Below are 20368 nucleotides of genomic sequence, written 5' to 3'. Positions count from 1 at the left end.
TGAAGTCACCCATCCAACTTAGACATCACTTTAACTCTATGCCAGACATGCTGACAGAGAGAGGGGAAAGGAGAGACATAGAGTGAGAATCAAATTGTGTGTGTGTGTGTGTGTGTGTGTGTGTGTGTGTGTGTGTGTGTGTGTGTGTGTGTGTGTGTGTGTGTGTGTGTGTGTGTGTGTGTGTGTGTGTGTGTGTCAGTGCAGGGATTGGGAGGTGGATTAATCATTTCCCATTTGCATGCACATATATTTATGACTGTGTATGCATTAATGTATGTATGAAAGTGTCAGTCAAGGTCGATAGACCCACTGGCTACACTGTTATATCCAACATCTACAGCAGGAGATAGACATTTATTCTAATTGCCTCACAATACTCTTAAGACAGTGTATATGGTAAACAGGAAGCACAAACCTATGGTCATACTTCAACAGTGAGTTTATCATAAATAAATATTTGGCTTAATACAAAAATGGTGATGTTAAAAGACCTGATATCTGGTCATAATACTTGGTAATTGTTTAAATCACTATTATTATTACTATTATTTCTTTTCAACATAGAAACTGAACACACAACACAGACTATCTAAAATCATATTCAACGCCAACACAAAATCTTGTTATGGCTGTATTTTCCATATATTGATTATATTGATGAGGGTGATAACGATATACGATATAATCCATTTGTCATTTTGTGTCCAAAGCAAAACTTGAAAACATTATTTCATGAAACTTGGTTAATTAGTTAGTGAAGAGGTGCGTTTTGATATTTTTGGTGTGTTTGGAGGTGGTGTGGGTGTCAACTCAGTCAGTGACCTATGTTTTCATACATGTATTGTCCGAATTAGAGTATGATAATCCATATGTGTAACTAACTAAAGTGGACAAATCGGCCACCCTAGTCCTTTGGAAAACAGGCCAGAAACCTTTTGAGTCCTCTAGTATTAGAGAGTTATTTGAGAGGTGGGTTTTCTATAGAGTGGAAGTGGCCAACTGAGTCAAAAGAGGGGTGTTTGTTGTGCAGAGGATCCGACAGCTGCTCCACATTAGTTCTGGCGTTTAGAGTGTGATGTGTCTACAGTCTCATGACCACAGAGACATGCTCGCTTCAAATGAGCTGTGATACACAGCATCACAGTTAGCTTTTATTGCAGGGCTCTGAAGACTGACCAGGCATTAGCAAATAGAGCTTAAGACCAGGTTGCCAGCATTGTGTGGTGGAATGAGTCCAGGAGGTTGACTATTGAAACAAGGTTTGTGGTAGGCCTTAGGCTAGGTTGCTTGTTCAAAGAATTAACATTTGACTATTTTTAATACTAAAGGTTCCTGTGCAATTGAACCATTCGGAAAGAATGAGCTGCAGTTTACTAATTGTACTTTAACCTAAATGTTATTCAAATCTATAAAACTCATTACTGTCCCAAAACTCTCCTGGTGTAGTCACAATTGAAAATAAGTCAAATCTCGTTATCAAAATTACTTTACAGAAATGGATTGAGAACAGGCTGAGGTGAAGAGGGATTACAGTATATTTTATGGTATGAGAAGGTTCATGACTCAGCTCTCTTGAAGACTGGGATGAAGCCAAGAGAAGCCTTTTGCAACTGATGGGTCAAGACCTGAAACTGTCCCCCCATAAATAATCACATCACATATTGTTTGAAATATGTCCTGACATTGCCCCTACTACTTTCACCGACATTTTCAGCTCTCGTCTGAACTTACGTCTGCATGTGAACACTGAGAGGTGTCGCAGCACAAGAGTCAACTTGTGTTAATCAGTCAGCAGCTGAGGGCCTTGATGAAGGGCACCTTTAGTTGTAAGGGTAGATAAATTAGGTTTTATCAACTCGCTCCACCAGGATAAGAGAATCTTCATGTTGTTTTGTCATTGATATAGTAGGATGTCACGATACAAAAACGTCCTTGAGGAATTGTTACATTTGCAATTGAGCTTATATTTGTTTGTTTTTTTACCAAAGAGGTTATGTTGTCATTGATATTTGTTTTTTTGTTTGTCTGCAATTTCCCCCGCGAATAACCCATGGACCTAAATTGAAAAAAAGTTATTTTAAGGGGACTTATATCTATGACTGTGTACAATTTGATGCGGCTTGATTGCATTTGAGTGCCAATCTAATATATATTGAAATGTGGCGGTTTGTCTGTACTTATCATAGACAGATGTCCAACTGAGACCAAACTTCATCATCTAAAAGTAATTTTATCGTTTATTAAAACACTACAGACAACAAAGCCAGCGTTGAACAGCCAAAGGGTTTGCTGTGATGGATCTCTCAGGATGGCAGAACAAATTGTCCGACCGGTCAACTCGGGGGCTAACTGCTGTTTTCAACCAGCAGGTGGGTCCTCACTTCCCTGAAAATGCCAGAGCAATTTTTCTAACAGCCATCATTTGGATAAACTGACCAAAAATAAAAAATATAAAGCCCCCCCACTTAGGTTGTGTTGTCTGATTAGATCAAATAGCATGTACAAATCACTTAGATCATTTGGCATTTACAAGCTGAGGCCTCCCTCAAACTCATTTTAGCTTTGTAGCAAATGATGGTGGGAGAACTTACAGTTCCCACTCCTGTCTGAAAAAGGGCAGATGTAAAATATGAAGAATGGCAGTCAAACCTCAGAAATCCTGTGGAAAGCAGGATGGAAATATGGTGTTTGTTTGATGTTTGGTGCCGTTTTTCTGTATTTCTGCATTATTATCAAATCACAGGATAGAAACTCACATGCCCCATGTTATCACTGGTTTGCTAAGTCTTATTCCATTTCACTGTGTTGCATTTACGTTTTTCCACCTCAGGTCCTTTTTTGCCATTTTGCTGCCAGATGGAGACAATATAATTTTGATGATCTGTGGTTTGCGAGGAGTTTGTTTGGGGAAACATGAACAACAGAACTGCTCCTGTTACTCTGATTTGCAGCAATAATAGATCATTTTGATGGCAGCCATTTTGACATGAAATATAGGTTAACACAGGTATTATTAAACATATTAATGACAGTTCTGTTATATTTAGGTGGAGCCTTAATTTATATGATTAGTAATACTTGTGTTTACCTACTGTAGCATGTCAGAACGGCTGCTGTGAATAGAAGGACTGTTGGATACCCTAAAGGGAGCAGTTACAATATGGGCCTTGATTCTTATTGATTGGGCTAATGGGCCAATCAAGGTCAGAAAGTTTCCATATGAATAGATATTAAAAAAATGCCTACACATGGGCAGCCTGGACGACTCCTACTGTTCTGCCAATGGAGAAGGAACGAGCCTCCTGTGAGTCTGAGCTTTAAGGAGAGATAAATTAACTTTCCTGGAGCTCTGCTGTGAATGAAGTTTAGTGGTGTAATCAGGCGTATATGCGCGGACAATGATTGTCTTGGTCTTGAAGAATGCCTATACATTTTGTCATTTACAGGTTAGTAATTTTAATTTGGGGGTCTACAAGAACACATTTACATGCTGTAATGTTCAAAATATGCACTATGTGCCTCATAAAGTATTTTTGCTGCAACGCCTCCTTACATCCTCTGTCTGAAATGCTCCATTTTAGCTTTTGGCCCAGTCTTCCAGTCTGTCTTTGTAATCTTTTATTTGCACAAAAAGCTATATGACACACTAAAGGAACGGGAAAACCCTGACAAGCCTAATATGGGCACTTTAAGAACCAAGATGAAGCTTCACTGATGGCAGTTATATCAGATGTGGTAGGAGTCCTGGGGCTTAATTATCTGGTGGATACTTTCTATGAGAGGAAAGCAAAGACAAAAAATACCTTGTTTAAAGAAAGACAAGTCATGCTGTTATGTGCATGGTAATGGTTATGACTGGATTGATTTATAGTGCAACAAATTGTCAGGCTCAGTGGTTTGTTGATGTGACTAAATATTGTTTCAGAAGGAGGTAATCAAAATATCTGAAATGGAATATGAATATGCTCATACAGCACCATTTTATGAATTTAAAACAAATCCATTCACAAAATAAATACGTAAAACAAATGGATAATAAGTAAAAATAGTTTTTTGTCTTGAATCACTTGAATAACAAAATACATGTGACTAAAATAGAAATGAGCTGGGTGACATCAATAGCAGTTTATAGAAACTGAATCAGTGGGTACAAAATACATTTGTAGACTATTGTGGATGATTCCAAAATATTGATTAAGATCAGCTGTAGCAAATAAACTCTACTGTTATAGCTGAACGCTTGATGTTGGCCCCTGCAAGACATTGTTACATTGTTCAGCCTGAGAAAATGCTTAATCTTCACCAGATTTGCCTTCTCTTTTTATCTGATCAAACTAACTCTTGCAGGGGTGCATGTGATGCATGCATAGCATGGGGTGTTGTTACTGGAACATAGCACAGTCTGAAGCTATGTTGCTCTGTGCTTGTCTGCGTTAGGCAGTGCTGGAGACTGACCAGATATGGCCTCTAACAAAACTTCAACATTCAAATATCTATGCAAAGAGTTTAAAATCCAAGGTACAAAAGTGACTGGGAAAAGTATCTTAATAATCCAACAAAGCAAAGGATATTAACCTGATATTGGGGAAGAACATGTGCCACCTTTAACCTTTTATGGTAGCTTTAAATTGAGAATATGGTTTTGTTGTGGTTAAAGCAACAGGAAAGGACAGATTAATTGCAAAGACAAAAAGTTAAAAAAAAATAGGGCATACTCTGCATGGTTGGTTGATAGCAGGTCTTTGTGGGACCAGCCCTCAAATGATATTATCTGATCAGGAGGAATATTTTTAAATTTTTTGTTCAGATCTTTTTTTTTCTTTGGGGTTGAAAACACAATGTGTACATGGCCCACTTCTTATATTCGTATTTCCTTTTTTTTTCGACTTCTGTAGAGTTCATATTCTTAGTTCAATTAGGTCCATGTGCTCTTTTTTAATCCTGGTTCTGACCATAAGTGAAAATATACATGGCTTTAATGACACAAGTAATGCATAACGTTTTACATACTACCCCTTCATTCATAATACAATTAGTAAAAATGAAAGCACATTTTGGAAAGTATCTTTAACACATTTTTTAATCTGGATCCTGTTGAATGGCTCACCCATAACGGACCAATTATTTGAATGGATGTTTGATTCTGTTTTGCAACATACTGCATGAAATGAATTGAGTTACAGCCCCAATCATGTCTGTTCGGCATCTGGAATATGTCACTGTTTACTGTAGCAGACACTGGAACATCACTTGTTTACAGCAGTGTGCTGCACTGTGGCTGCCCTCTGTCCAGACAAATCACACTAAGAGAGTACTAATGTTTAATGAGTGCTGATTACCAATTAGGGAGCTGCCTTTCTCTTTACAGAGCCAACACCCTGACATCTGCATGTTAAGGTTTGACAAATGAAGCATTCACCCTCTTCTAGAACTGGAGTTGATTCGCAAATGACTTGATAATGCCCACGAGGTATCGCCTGTATCGTCCCATTAGAGCGTAATGATGCAAGAATTAGGAGAAAAGGATGACAGATAACTAGATCACCTCATCCCACTTGTGCGTGTGTTTTGAGCCCAGAATCTGCTAAGATATGAGGGTGTATGCAGACTCGGTGGCAAATGAGCCACAAATGAAATGGTTCCGCTTATTCAGAGCCATCGTGACAAGCACGTGTGAGAATGAGATTACATGTTGAGTTATCTATGTGTACGGCATCTGAGCTATTGTTCACCCTTACTGATGTTTGTAGCATAATAAACGCAGCTTCATTGTAATATAAGTCCTTATGTAGCACCTTTAAGAGAGATAAGTGGACAGCAGTTATTGTTTTAATAATAGAACGACAGGATTTATCAAAGTTTGCGCTCATACAAACACACCTTCCACCCACCATAAAATAATAGTAATCTCAGTCCCTACTTTAGATAGCGGTTATTGTGCTGCTACATATGATGTGGCACATAATATCATTTTGTGTCCATGTGTTCAAGCAATTATTATACTGTATGTTCCATAGCGTAAAGCATGTACGCTGCTTGTTCTATCTGATAAAATCCTGAGGCTATGTACCTTTGAGCAACGCACTGAACTTCCAACTACATCAATTGAGATGTCTTATAGCAACTTACTCACCAACTACAAGCGTAGCCTTTTTTTAAATGACTCGCTCCATGATCAATCTGCTTGGTCAGAAAAGAGCTCCCAGACATTTGTTGCCAGCTACTATGACAAAACAAAATCTGGGAACTCCTGGGGTCCTGAGGTAGAGTCCCTCCCACATGTGAGTCAGACTAGAGAAACCTCCAGAGAAAAGGGGAACACCTCAGCCACACCCACTCCTTCTGCTCTGAGCCACTACTACCCCAGGCCCTGCATTAATGTCCAGGGACCAATTTCCAGCCCACTCCCCCCCCCCCCTAAATGCATCTGATGAGCAGAGCATTCTAAAACACTGAGCTCCTCTCACTTGCACAATCTCTGCCACTCTCCTCCAACGGAAATGAGTGTCAGTAGGAGGCACAATAACCTATTTCTCACAACTGTTCAATCTGCTCTATTTTCCTGATGAAAAGCGCCTGCACGCCAATTTGAGTTTATTATGCTGCAGGTAATTATACTACACGCTGCATGGGCTTTTTCAGCTTCTTGTCGTTCTGAGCCGAACAGGGTGGGGGGAATATCTTTTTGTGCAAACCTTTAGAAACAGATGCATATAGATGAGAGATGCTCATGTGTTACGTCATTTTTTCAGAACACATTAGTGTGGATTATGGCCCGAGTGTGGATTAGTGTACATGTGGGAGTGTGTGTGTGTGTGTGTGCAGCCGTGCGTGCACACACATGTGCGCCATCTCTGCATGGGTGCTTTAAAGCATGCATTTGCTGCTCTGAGAGGGAAAGCGAGGCATCATACCAGTGGGGGGATGAGCGTGTGAGGGTGTGTGCATCCTCAGATCATATTGCCCTCACGCCCATCCTCAGCCTCCCCTTCTCCTAACCTGTGCATTTCCCAGCAGTGAAATATCTGCCTGCAGCCGTATAGGAAGGCAGCCAACCTCACAACAGATTGTCTGCTCTCATACATCAAAATATCACCGTTCATTTGGCCAGCATGACAGGACCCACGTCTCATCGCCTTTGCTTAGTGTGAAACAACAGCATTGCTCACATGCGTGCATGCTGTGCGTTCTGCATAACAACACGGGGAAAGGTGAGAATAAGAGCAATGGGACATGTGTAGGCTCGACAGTGTTGGTGTCAAATCTGGGTTTTTTGGAGCAAAAAAGCAAACCGACTAAATAGCATCAATCATGTTTGAGTGTTTTTTCGCCTCAGCTATAGGTCGTTAGATAGATGATGCCATCTGTCCGCATCATTCTCAAATATCCTTTCATTCATCCGGTGACAGGGCCACAGAGGGAGGGGAGGGAAGCAACAAGAAGATTTAGGATGAAGTCGGTACAACACTCAGCCTCCACACACACCGTGCATGCACACACAACACGCACCCAGTGCCCGGACGAGGCTCTGCCTGCTGCACATACCTTGGTTGTGTGAAATCCCCTCCGTGCAGCTGCAGCAGCAGGACGCCAGCGGTGGAGTGATCACAGCGAGCCGTGTGGAGCCGAGTCCCGCGGTTTCAGCGAATGGTCGGCGCGAGGGAGACCAGCGATGATGCTGGAGAGGAGAGGCAGGGAGGGAGGGGAGAGGAGAGGAGAGCGGCTCGGTGCGCAGCTGGCTGCTAATACCAGAGCTCAGAGCATCTCCCCGCGTCCGTCAGACACCACATCCCACAGCCCTGACTCCGCGAACACGCACAACTCCCCTCCATGTCTGTACCTCCACCGCCTCACCCGGTCCTCTGCTGCGCTCCCCTGTCTGCGTTATAGGAGTGGGGGGGCACAGATGCTGCCTTTTGAGTTGCTCCACGATTGGCACACACACGCGCGCACACCCTCCTCGGAGAGACAGTGTTACGGCACGGGGTGTGTAGTCCAAATATGGGATGCAGACAGACTGGAGGTGGTGGTGCTGATGGGGAGGCAGACAGCGATGCGGCTGTTCCAGGCTGCCCAGACTGAGATTGTGCTGTCCGGCTGGAGAATGTCTGTCCCTCCCCTGTACAAAACTCTCTCTCTCTCTCTCTCTCTCTCTCTCTCTCTCTCTCTCTCTCTCTCTCTCTCTCTCTCTCTCTCTCTCGCTCTCGCTCTCTCTCTCTCTCTCCTTACTCAATGAGAGAGCTCTGCACCCCCACCCCACACCCCGCACAAGACGCCTTGACTGGGATGTAAGCAGAGACGGGCAGAAACTGACGGAATAAGTGTGTGTATATATTCTATATTCTATAGGGCTATAACCGCTTGATCTGCAGAGACACCCGCACATTGCGATAGACACGGAGTGATGTAATGAGCCAATGAACCTTGGAAACCACAGATACACGCTGAGGAACAGTGTGACGCTACGGGGCTGTTGCTTTCATTTTTTTTCTTGTAAGGGGGGGGGGGGGGGGGGGGGGGGCGTGCAAGTGTCGTGCACGCGCGCCCACAACCAGTATTGCGCGCGGGCTCATGGGCATGCCTGAGGGGCGCGAGGAGCACACTGTCATCATTTTCTGCCAAGCACACACACACACACACACACACACACACACACACACACACACACACACACACACACACACACACACACACACACACACACAAACAAACCAACACTTGCATTGACTTCATGCAGACCTACTCTGACCATTGCCACAAGTAACCTAACCCTAACCTTAACCGGTGACCCACAAATCTGATTATTCACAATTTTAGATGCAGCTATGTGTCTTTAGTCTTAAATGTGCCCATGAAGGTAACCTGTGACACACACACTGCACACACAACCATATATTCCTATCTTATTGTGGACACTCATTGGTATATTGCATTCTCTAGCCCCTTACCCCAACCTTAGCCATCACAACTAAATGTCTAACCCTTACCCCAACCCTAACGTTAAGCTAATTCTAACCATGAACCAAAGCAAGTCTATATCCTCAAACGGTCCATTGAAAGTGGGTCAGAAAGTGGGGGTCCACCAAAATGTCCTCACAAAGATATTTCTACAAGTACACACACACGTTTGGACAGCTGTCCTTATCAGGACTTTGCATTGACTTCCATTCATCGTAGAATACCTTATCCCTAACATTAATCATGACCACTTCCCATGTAACCACATCAACCTAACCACAATTCACATCTTACCACTAGCCTTAACATATGAAGATGTGCCTCATTAGGACCACGCTCTGATTCCCATTAAGTCAATTGGTCCCGACAAGGTCAGTGTTGAGGCTGGAAAAGGTCCTAAATAGTTAATAAAATCGAACACACACCCACACACACACACACTTTGTATTATGCCAGCCAATGTCCAGGCTCTACAAGACCATTCCCATCTGTATCACACACACACACAACAGAGCTCCCAACACACTCACACATCATCTAATTATGTCTCTCACTGGAAATTTCACCACACATGATTGCTCATTTGCACTGCAGATTGGTCATAGACGTACTCCGGCGTATTAAAACACCATCGGCGTCGTGAAATGTACGTGGCACAGATTCACAGCTGTGGTAAAAAACACACACTTATTTGGAAAATAGAAAAAGAACAGAATGCACTCAACCTCATGACAAAATGGCAACGGAGGAGAGGCAGTTGAAGACAATTGCTTTAATTTGTCCTTGTGTGACATTTGGCTAATTGAGTCCTTTTTTAATTCCCTGTTGACAGGGACAAATGAAGACGGACACAGCGAAATGAAAACATTACAGGTAGAGTGTCACGTGATCGTCCACATCATTTCACCCACTCCTCCTGCTTTCGTGGTGATTAAGCATACATATTAAACCCATCTCTCTCTCTCTCTCCCTCTCCCTCTCTCTCTCTCTCTCTCTCTCTCTCTCTCTCTCTCTCTCTCTCTCTCTCTCTCTCTCTCTCTCTCTCTCTGCTCTGGTGCGCGTGAGCCTGCCTCCCTCCCTCTGTCAGTCTTGCTCTCCTCTCTCAGCTGAGATGTGTGTCATGCGTTCCTCCAACAGCCACTAATTGTCTGGCCTTCTAGCGCAATCACATTTCCCTCCCCACTCTCTCTATCTTTTCTCTCCGTCACATGGGAGAGTGGTAGGATGTTGGGAGATGTGTGCATGTGTGTGGTTGTGTGTTGAGGCAGTGGGGGTTGGAGGAGGAGGAAGGAGGATGCTGTGTGTATGGCTCCTGCTCGTCCCCTGCTGGTGGTAACAGTAGCTGCATCCCGGAATCTCAGCTGTTCATGAGCCAATCTGACCCAATTGATCTCCTCCAATTATGGCAGCACACGTGTGTTCAGCCAGAGATACCAGAGCAAACGCTGATTTATTTAATCAATTGTCATGGTGCAGTTCAAATCTAATGTGATATGAGACTGGGGTAAATGGGCAAATTAATTGTGTCTGGACAATATTAAGATGGATTTCAATTGTGCAACATGGATTGCTGTCTTTCACAGATGATTCACTAAATACAGTTATTTCTGTCAAAAAAAAAAACACATTGTTGGTTCACTCCTTTCCCAATCCACCATCTCTATATTTCAGTTCCATACACTATCCTTTGATACGCTTGTGTGTTTAATTCTCCCACTTTCTGCCATTTCCGGAGGCAGAGACCTTCGCTCCTTATGTGCTGTTAGTTCCCAATAGGGACAGCAAGACAAGACCCCTGAGCTCTTTTTCCACCTTCACCCCCCACTCTCTTCTCTCCAGCCTTAGCCTTCCCAAGCTTGTGCAACAAATAAAATACATCTCCCTCCTCTGGTTCTCTGACTGTGACCAATCAGAATGGTCAAATTGAACTCTTCCTTTACAGACAAATATATCTTTGGTTATCGTTACTGTTTTTATTCAATTGTTAAAACGGAAATAAGCTGAATATTTGCGAGTTAGCAAGTCAACTGTGCTAAGAAATTTTCGGTAAAAACATTCTGATTTGGCAAAGGACTACCCACCACAACCTCAGTACACCCCAGTGACCTGGTAAACAAATTTAATGAGCACTGTTTCTCAGCCTTGCCACTCTAGTGTTCCGTTATAAACAAGGTCTTCTCCAGTTGTCAGTCATTCTCCGTGAAGATACAGAGCGTTGTTTCAAACACAAATTCAGACAGGCCAAGTGCTGATAGAAGATAAACAAACCAGAGGTGCATCTCTTGTTACGCAGGAAGCTCCTGGCTTTGAATACAGCGAGGAATCACACCTGATCACAAATGACCAAATTAAATCTGTGTTTATTCTTCAGAGAACTAGTTGGCTTTCAAACAAGACTCAATTGATTACTGTAGCTTTTTATAATTTAAAAAAATCACCAGCATCTAATCTAAAACCCCGCCACTATTTGTAAATAACATTCATAACAGTTTTTTTTCTTCAACTCGCTAACTTGTCATGTGAACTCATCTATTAGCCAATTTGAGAATGTACAGCCATCTGCTTTGACTCAGTGACACTCTTGGCCTCAGTCTACATGTGAAGCGCTCCAACTGTTTTGAGCAAGCAACAGTGTGAGCAATATGCACCTTTATTGAAAAGACTAATCTAGATCTCCCAATCCTTCAGAATTATAGACTTATCTCCATAAAACACACTTGCCCAAAGCAAAACTTAACCAAACAGAAACTGACATCCTAGATCTGTGTTATTCATTTATTGTTTGGGCAGACTCCATGCTGCTTGTAATCAATATCAACTCTTCATTTGACAAGATTGATACGTCTGGATTGACTGAAAAGTACATGGACACAAAACGATCAGTATGGTTTAAATTTCCATCTCCATAGATGATTGCGATGCTCTAACAGCCCCTCAGTACCTCAGGGATCAATCCTCAGTACAATCTTGTGTCATGTATATGCCCCCGTTAGGGCACATGGTTTGCTGTTTTGAGCTCCCTTGTCATTGATGCTGATGATACACTGGTAACAGTATCTATGTCATTTAGCCCTACAGACGCCTTGAAGATGGATATATTTTAAAAACGGCCTGAGTGTGATAAAAGAATGAATGCCTCGGACTTTTCTGCAATCAAACTGTGACGGAACCAACATTGAGCCAAAATGGTACACCCACTTTCATTATGTTTGACCCCGTGTTAGGTTTGATTAATGTTGATTTGTGCCCAGAACTGATTTCATTTCATCCTTTCATCCATCACAACACTTAACACGTTGTTCCTAGTCTCTATCAAAGCTAAGACATATATATTACTACACGTTTAGGTTCTGATCATTGTGACTCATACAGATTACAAACTAAATTTGGGGGGCTTCGCAGGCTGGTGTTTGATAGTTTCAGCTGAAATCCAGTAATTCTTTGTATTTGTATTTATTTATTTGGATTAAAGAATCTAACATTGCAGCTCATCCATCTGTTGGAGAGTTGTTGTGCCTTGTCAACACTGAGAGGAGTCTGAGATCCACAGAAGGATTGTTTGCTGTTTCAGAGTCAGGGCTGAATACGAGATGTGATTGTGTTTCCTATCACTGCTCTGCAGAAACAGTTTTGATCAAAGTGTCATTACAATGTTTTAAAAAGCATCTTAAGATGAATTTGCTGTCATTTGTAAATTTGTGAACTGTCTTTTGATTCTGTGTGTAGACCATGTCCGTGTTTTGAATGTGTTAGTTTGCATACTTACTTGCTTCAGTCTGCATTTGTGCTCTGTTCCCTTCTCTGTTGGCCAAGCTCCTGTGATTATTATTATACACCATATATTCGATTTCCCCTCCTAATCTGTTGTTGGCAAGGTTCACAGCTCTGCAGAAAACACAGACCTCTGGCCAGCTTTGTTAATGTACACATGCGCGTATGCTGCTGCTGTTTTTTGACCTGCAGGATTGACACCAAATGCTGAGCCACTGTGTGCCTGTGACTTTTGCAGATAATAAACTTGTATACTATGATTTGCATTTGTATAACAAAGGTCATGGTCCTTGAGTTGAAGTTTTCATCTTAACCCAGAAGAATTGAAATGTCACTTCACCATCTCCCCTGACAGACCTTTATCCTCTGGAGGCAGAAACACAGGATAGCTGGCACTAATGAGACAGGCAGATGGCCTTTCTTTACATAGCCTTTTAGTGGTTGAAATCCTTCCATTGAAGCATTAAGGGATAGCTGTGGGCTGATGTAGCATTAAATCTAGCACATGAGCATCAGCTCGAAGGAAAATATCTTTTCATTTATATTGAGAAGAGAGGGAGAGAGAGAGAGCGCATTAAAAGGAGTGCATTGAGATCACACAGCCGTCAACACACAGCTGGCATCAACTCACGCTGCCTTCAGCACTATAGAATAGGAGTAACATCTTCATCATATTAGCAGCCGGTGAACCAGAGAGAGTTTAGTATTGTTGCTGAGGATCTAGAGTATAGTAAAGAAAGATGGTTGTAAATTAGGACGAGGGTGATTTTAAAAATGTTTGCACCCATCCATGTAAGCTGTCCCAAACTGATAAAATCTGAAAGTTGTGCTCTAGTAAATTCCAACCCGAAGCATTTTGAGGAATACATTTCCAGTGGTCTATTAAAATATCATAGAAATGAAGATAGTATATGGAGTACAAGGGGAAAAAATCCATTTCTGTTGAGCATGGCCATCACTGTTTCTCAATTTCCTCCAATTTGCCACCAGGGAATCAACACCATGTTCGTGGCTACGTGTGACTCTACTGTACTTTAACCAGCGCTTCTTTGAGCTAAATGTTAATGACATCATGTTAAAATGCCCACACAGACAATACATACTTATGATGATTGAGCAGGAATAATGTTTTCCTTCTTCACCATCTTAGTTTAGTATATTAGCATGCTAACATTTGCTAATTAGCATTAAACACAGACTACAGCCTAGGCTGATTGGAATTTTGAATCAATGATGGTGCTAGATTGAAGGTGAAGGGATCGGATTGTTTCTACAATCATCCCGATGGAGACATGAATGCTTGCACCAAATGTCACGACAAAATTGACCTTTGCAGTGAAGGGATAATCCTCAGGGGACACAGACAATGTTGTGGTAATCCATCCAGTAGTTAGTAGGATTTTTACCTGGATAAGTGAAAACTGTGACCTTTATGGTGGCACTATAGGGAAGGTTCAGGATCACATACTTTGCCTGGGAACAATGGTGTCTTCACAAAAGGTCATGGTAATCCATCAAATACAGTAGTTGTACTTGAATGTTGGACCTACTATCCAAAAATGCCATCCCATGCAGAGGTGTGGCTCAAAATGTCGACAGTTAGGTAACTACCATAATATAGAGGAGAAATAAATGTAGATAAAGGAAAAAGTTCAACAAACACAGGACAGTGTGAGGATTAGGTACAGGTCCGCAGGACTGGTTCACCATCTCATGTGTGCAGCATTGGACCAAAAATAATTATTTAATGTTAATGTGAATGCTACTGAACCCTGGTTTCCTAAGGGACTGTGAATCTTCTTAAGGGACAGAGCATGCAACATATGTAAAGATGGTCATTTTGTCTCATATTCATAATATTCTCCCCAGCATCTTATGATTCTTTCTAGTTAATCACATGCCAGCCTTTGTTATTATTATAATTATTATGTGGGAAAAACTAACCAGACCAAAGCCTCATTTCAGTATGATTGGATTTTACAATGAAAAGCGATCGATTCAATCTGAGTGAAAAAACAAGTTTCAGTTTCATTCGGTATACAAAGCTTCAAAATGGGGCACTGCTGTGAAATCTTAAACAGGGCCCTCAATGGTGATGAGTGATAAAGTAGATGAAGTGGGTTGTATTCGGACGTGTTTTCAGTGCATGCTACACATGTGAGTTCACTAGATATTGAGGGAAAAGCAAAAGATCAATCAGAGGATGTTTAAGTCGCTGGCAGAGTCAGAGTCCTGCGTCCAACTGCTGCATTGCAGATAAAAACCCACACACAAACAGGGGTGGCTCTAAATAAATATGCATTAGGTGGCAAGAGGGTGGCATGTAGTCATCTTAAAGCTTGGAAAAGCCCCCAAATGAACAGATCATTAAATTATGTGCCTTAATTTAACATTACTCTGTTTCTTTCAATTTAGATGTAAAGTATTTAAACTGAAACACTTTCTGTCGTAATACCAATCCACCAATGTCCACCTGGCTTTTAAAGGGAGTGGGACACTCTCAATTTTGACACTGATTTGTTTATTACATGTTATATATAAACCACACCCTTCATTGATGAAGAGACTCAATACAACCCTTAAAACCATTAGCCCTGGGCAGCAACTTTTTTACCACGTAAAACTAACAAAACTGGATTTAGACACACCTTAAATCCACTTGCAGCATGCGAATTGGATCATGTGCTTATATTGTTAAAACAGATCAATTGGTGTTGCCAGAAATCCAAGATGTGCAGTATTTATTCTGTAGTCCTGATTAAGTGGACAATCCTGTTCACTGAGCTTCAACTTGAAAATGTGGTGAAAGTGCAACTCTCAAGCTTTTAATGAATTGTCAATGCATTGCTGACTAATGAGCGAATGGTTTTCAAATGCATGTTGAAATTTGGAGGTTTGTCTGCAGAATGAGCAGTTTCACAGATGTCGGTAGCTTCAGGCAGGTTTAGTCAGATCTAATCCGTCCCTCGCTTAATCAAACACAAATTATCATTATTGAACAAAATACACTTTGACTGTGCAACCCTGTGTGTTAAGCCAAGGCCAAGGGAGAGGCCATTGAATGCATGCAAAGTCACATTCGTCTCCACTTAGGGGAGGGGCAGAACCCAGGAGGATAACAGGATGATCATCTCTTGCTGCATTCAATAGCATTCAGACCTTTTTTTGTACATTTCATACAAGCCATAAAATTGTATTTCTTTATTTTCAAATTAGATTGTCCAAAAGTGTGGTGGCACCTGAGGTGAATAGGCATTTTTTTATTGGTGGCAGCTGCCATCCGATACCAACCCAGTAGATCCACCCCTGAACATGTCAGCTAACCTCCTTACTTTAAACACTGGTTTTATTGGAAATGACAAAGTCAATATGTGTTATTAGGATGCGGATTTACAAATATTGTGGTTATTGTCAACCTTGGTTTTATTCATCTAAATGCGCAGTGTTGAAAATGTTGTTTGTTAGCTGCACAGCATTCCTAAACATGAAAACACATCTTAAAACCTTTAAACATCCACACTTATAAAATTGATTTATCCATACACAAGTAGCTCTGAATAATTATGACATTTTCACTTGGTGCTTTAGTCCTGCTCACTCAGTTGTTCAAAGGGTCCTTAAGTACGTATTAACTAAGTATTTCATATTTCTACATAACAAACATTAGCATTAACAGCTCTTTACTTACTAATCTAATATAAGCATTGTCAGCATCACACATTTCCTCACTGGCTAAGAGTTTCAGCAATGAAAGGCAGCATTAATATTAACTTTTGTTCTGTTACTATATTTCATACTAACTTCAGCAACTTTCTCTGCAACACAATGAATGCATGGATGTCTCTCACACAACTTAAGAGAGAGGAGAGATGAGAATATTTTAAACTAAAATACTTATAGGTCCTTTAATGACAGAGATCACAGCAGTAGATGCCATGATAGTGTTTGGTGGCGTTCAACAACATCAGTGGGTTTCATTATCATATGATGTTGTTTGCCAGAATTGTTAGCCTCCCGTTTAAATTATGAATATAATAATATGGCAAATAGATTGGTCTCCACTCAGCTACCATGTGGTACCTCCTCTGCTGCAGCTCTAAGCTAATTATCATCTTTGCTGTTGACTGTGACAGGTAAACCAAGATGTTTTGAGGGACTGTGTCTCAACACTTAAACCCTTAATGTGCTGAGAGCTTATCCTTGAAAAACAATGTGTCAGGCCACAGATGACAAACTGCCCTGCTTCTGTGAAAACCCCTGGCTTTTTCTGAGTGGAATATTTCACAGCTACCATCACAGTGGCTATTCTTGTTGCTCACAGGGCAACATTGTCTCAATTACTGCTGCTGTTTACACCCTAGCTGTGATTAGCCGTCAGTTTGGAGTTAGAGGTTGATTTGTCAGTACTGCACAACTGTAAATGGGTGATCAAAGCTGCACGAGGCTCTTTTTCTTGATTGTTATAATAGGGAGGCAGGTTGAGGAGCCGTTTGACACCTGTAACTTCCATCGCCTTCTTCTGGCAGTGATGTGGTCACAGTGTGCTCATTAAAAGATGTACGCAGTGTGATGTACACATGGAAAACAAACTTTTTTATGTAATAGTAAATTGCATTTTAACGACTTAATGTCATATTGATGAATGCTGAAATAGGACTAAAGGTTCAACATTCCTTCTTACCCTGGGTCCAGCTTTAGTGCTAAACTAAGCCAAACAGCTGCTGACAGCATTATAATTATTCTTTTGAAAATATAATACAGTACCATAATGAATGAAAGAATGAGTTATTGTCATTGTAGCATTTACTCCAGTAAACCCAATGATTGCCCGATGTGGGCTGTCTGCTCAACGTTAGCAAATACACTGAACTGCAAATGAATAGCAAGGCACCATGTGGGACTTGTTGTGACTAAACAAATGAGGACCCAGAACTCCGTTAGAGAATAGGCCCCTTGGCTCAGGACGTCAAATTTGGGAACTTGTGACCAGCGAGGGTGAATGTGCCTCACCTCTGGGTAATGATGCAACTGAATGATTCAGCCTCATCTCATCTCACCTCCCCTCACCCCATCTCTGTCTGTGCTCTCTCTATCTGTGTGTTTCTCTCTCACGCTCATACACACATCCATCTCATCCATTCTTTATCCATACCGCTCACCCTTGAGGGTCACAGTGGTTGGGCGGAGCCAATCCCAGCTGACTTCGGGCAAGAGGTAGGGTAAATCCTGGACAGGTTGACTGCATATTACAGAACTAACATACACCTGGAGTCTCCCATTGACTTAAAGCAAGTCTGCATGTCTTTGGACTGAGGGAGAAAACCTGAGAATCGGGAACCTTCTTGCTGTGAAGCGCTAGATTTCTCTTCCTCTCATATGTTCATCCCACTTCTTAGTTGTAGCTGAGTCTCTGCACCATTCACACATTCACACACAAAATAACACTGCTGTGCACAACCATAAGCCTCAAGGTGAAATATTTCACCCAGAATTCATTAGCTCCTGTAAGAACTCTCTCTCTCTCTCTCTCTCTCTCTCTCATCCACACTACAACATGGCGGCCACACTAATATGGAGTTTTAACTTCTAAAGCAGAGAAATTTGACAAAACTGCTCACCCTGTTTTTGTTTGAAAACTCTGGGGCTGCATTTTAGTGTGGACGGGAAGAAAATGGAGATGCTTGCAAACAGTTACGTAAACACTCACAACCGCCCCCTGATCGTATCTTTACGATCAGGGGGCGGTTGTGAGTGTTTCTAAGTCACAGCGTAGCCTTCGATAATTTGTCAGGCTCATATCACATGACACCCACCCGTAAGAAAACAATCGGCATTAGCCTTGGCTACCAGTGTAGAACTAAACTTGTTGTTTTTGCTAATAGCTGTTGTACGACTGCTTACATGCGTAGGAGAGGAGCTATTATCTGAGCAATTTGCAACATATCTGCAACTAACAGCCAGGTGTATCTGAGCAGTCACGTCCTTATGCATTTTCCGGCTTGTTAGTATGGATGAGGATTAAAACTGATACAGAGCCAAAACGCTCTTGTGGACAGAGTTATCAGTTTGAAAATGCTGTTTGTAGCCCCCCCCTCTCTCTCTCTCTCTCTCTCTCTCTCTCTCTCTCTCTCTCTCTCTCTCTCTCTCTCTCTCTCTCTCTCACCTGTGCACACAGTTGCTGAGGTGTAGATGTGTGGTGCTCAAACATGAGAAAGAACGTAGCTGATAATCATTCAAATGAGCTCGGAGCACTGTGAAGGCTCTCTACAGTATGGCATTAGCGTCATGGCTGTGTCAGCACAGCCCTTTCTGTTTACTATTTAGTCCCACAGCAGGCTGCAGACACCAGATAACAACAGCACAAAGCATGCTGGGAAACACCAGCAAAATGTACTGGGGCCCCCAAAGCGCCTGTCGTTACCTGATGTGGCATCAGTCAGTATTACTGCTGGGAACCGCTCCCTCTCTCAAACAACTCCTGCATGGCTGAGGACGAGGGGATGATGCAAGAAATGAAAAACAAAGAGAGATGAGTGGGTTCATGATACAGTTGGCATATAGTTTGGTTAAACATTTCAAAAGCACAACAACTACGGTACTTTTAGAAATTGCCCATTTCATTTGGTTATTATGCAAATGGTCCTCCAAGTCATGAACATTTTTACTGTGATCCATATGTTTGTGTTTGAATGATCTCAGTTTTGCCTGAAACTACTGGGGGCAAGTGCTTCAATTCACACAATCAATCAGGTTCACTGGAGCCTTGATGAAGACACATTTCTTTTTCAGTCATTAATGCCTGGGAGAGGTTACTGATGTAGTTTGATAAAGAACCTAAAGGAGTTGTGTAGGTATTTCTAAATTAAATAAATGTTCTTTCCCTCAGGACCATGTACTCTTTATATTTATACACAGTGTGCAGCTAAGAGGACAGTGGGACATTTTTCATTGTGCTAACTTTCTTCTCTCACTGGATTCAACAATGAAACAATGACCATGAGGTTTAAGTGCTGATGCAATGATTGCAAGGCAATTGTGTTTCTCCACAGTCCTCTATGATGGCCAACATGACTGCTCCCTAAAAGGAAAGTGAAGCCAAAGTAACCTTTGGCTGACGGCTGTATGGGTCATCTCAAAGATTGATTCTGTGATTTTGGGCAGTTTGAATCACTCTGATGTTTATTGTTTGATTTAATGCTATAAGAATAGGTTGAAACCTCATGATTGAAACTGATTCGCAGGAACTCAGTTAGCTGAGTTCCAGAGAATCAGTTTCTCCACTCCCTCCCACCATTATTTCTTAATGGTGGGAGGGAGTGGAGGCAAATTGTCCATCATTATATACAGCCTATGGTTTACTGCAAATTAGTGTTCACATCAACATGTTTTACAACTTCTGTGTAAAAACGCTTTTGTTGGATTCATGATCTGTAAATGAGAATACTGACCTGGTAGTGCAATATGTTACTTGCGCTTTATCTGCAAACACCACACACGCAGTCTCCTGCCATGCTGGGTCAGTGACGCTGCACAGCGGTGCTTTGGGTTTAATGCTTACATGAGCATCATAACATGCTCACAATGGCAAAACTAACATGCTGATTATTGAAGAACTATCACATTTTAAACTGTAGGGAGA

This window comes from Hippoglossus hippoglossus, chromosome 3, assembly GCF_009819705.1.
Source record: "Hippoglossus hippoglossus isolate fHipHip1 chromosome 3, fHipHip1.pri, whole genome shotgun sequence".
Lineage (NCBI taxonomy): Eukaryota > Metazoa > Chordata > Actinopteri > Pleuronectiformes > Pleuronectidae > Hippoglossus > Hippoglossus hippoglossus.
This window is presented reverse-complemented; position numbering follows the sequence as displayed.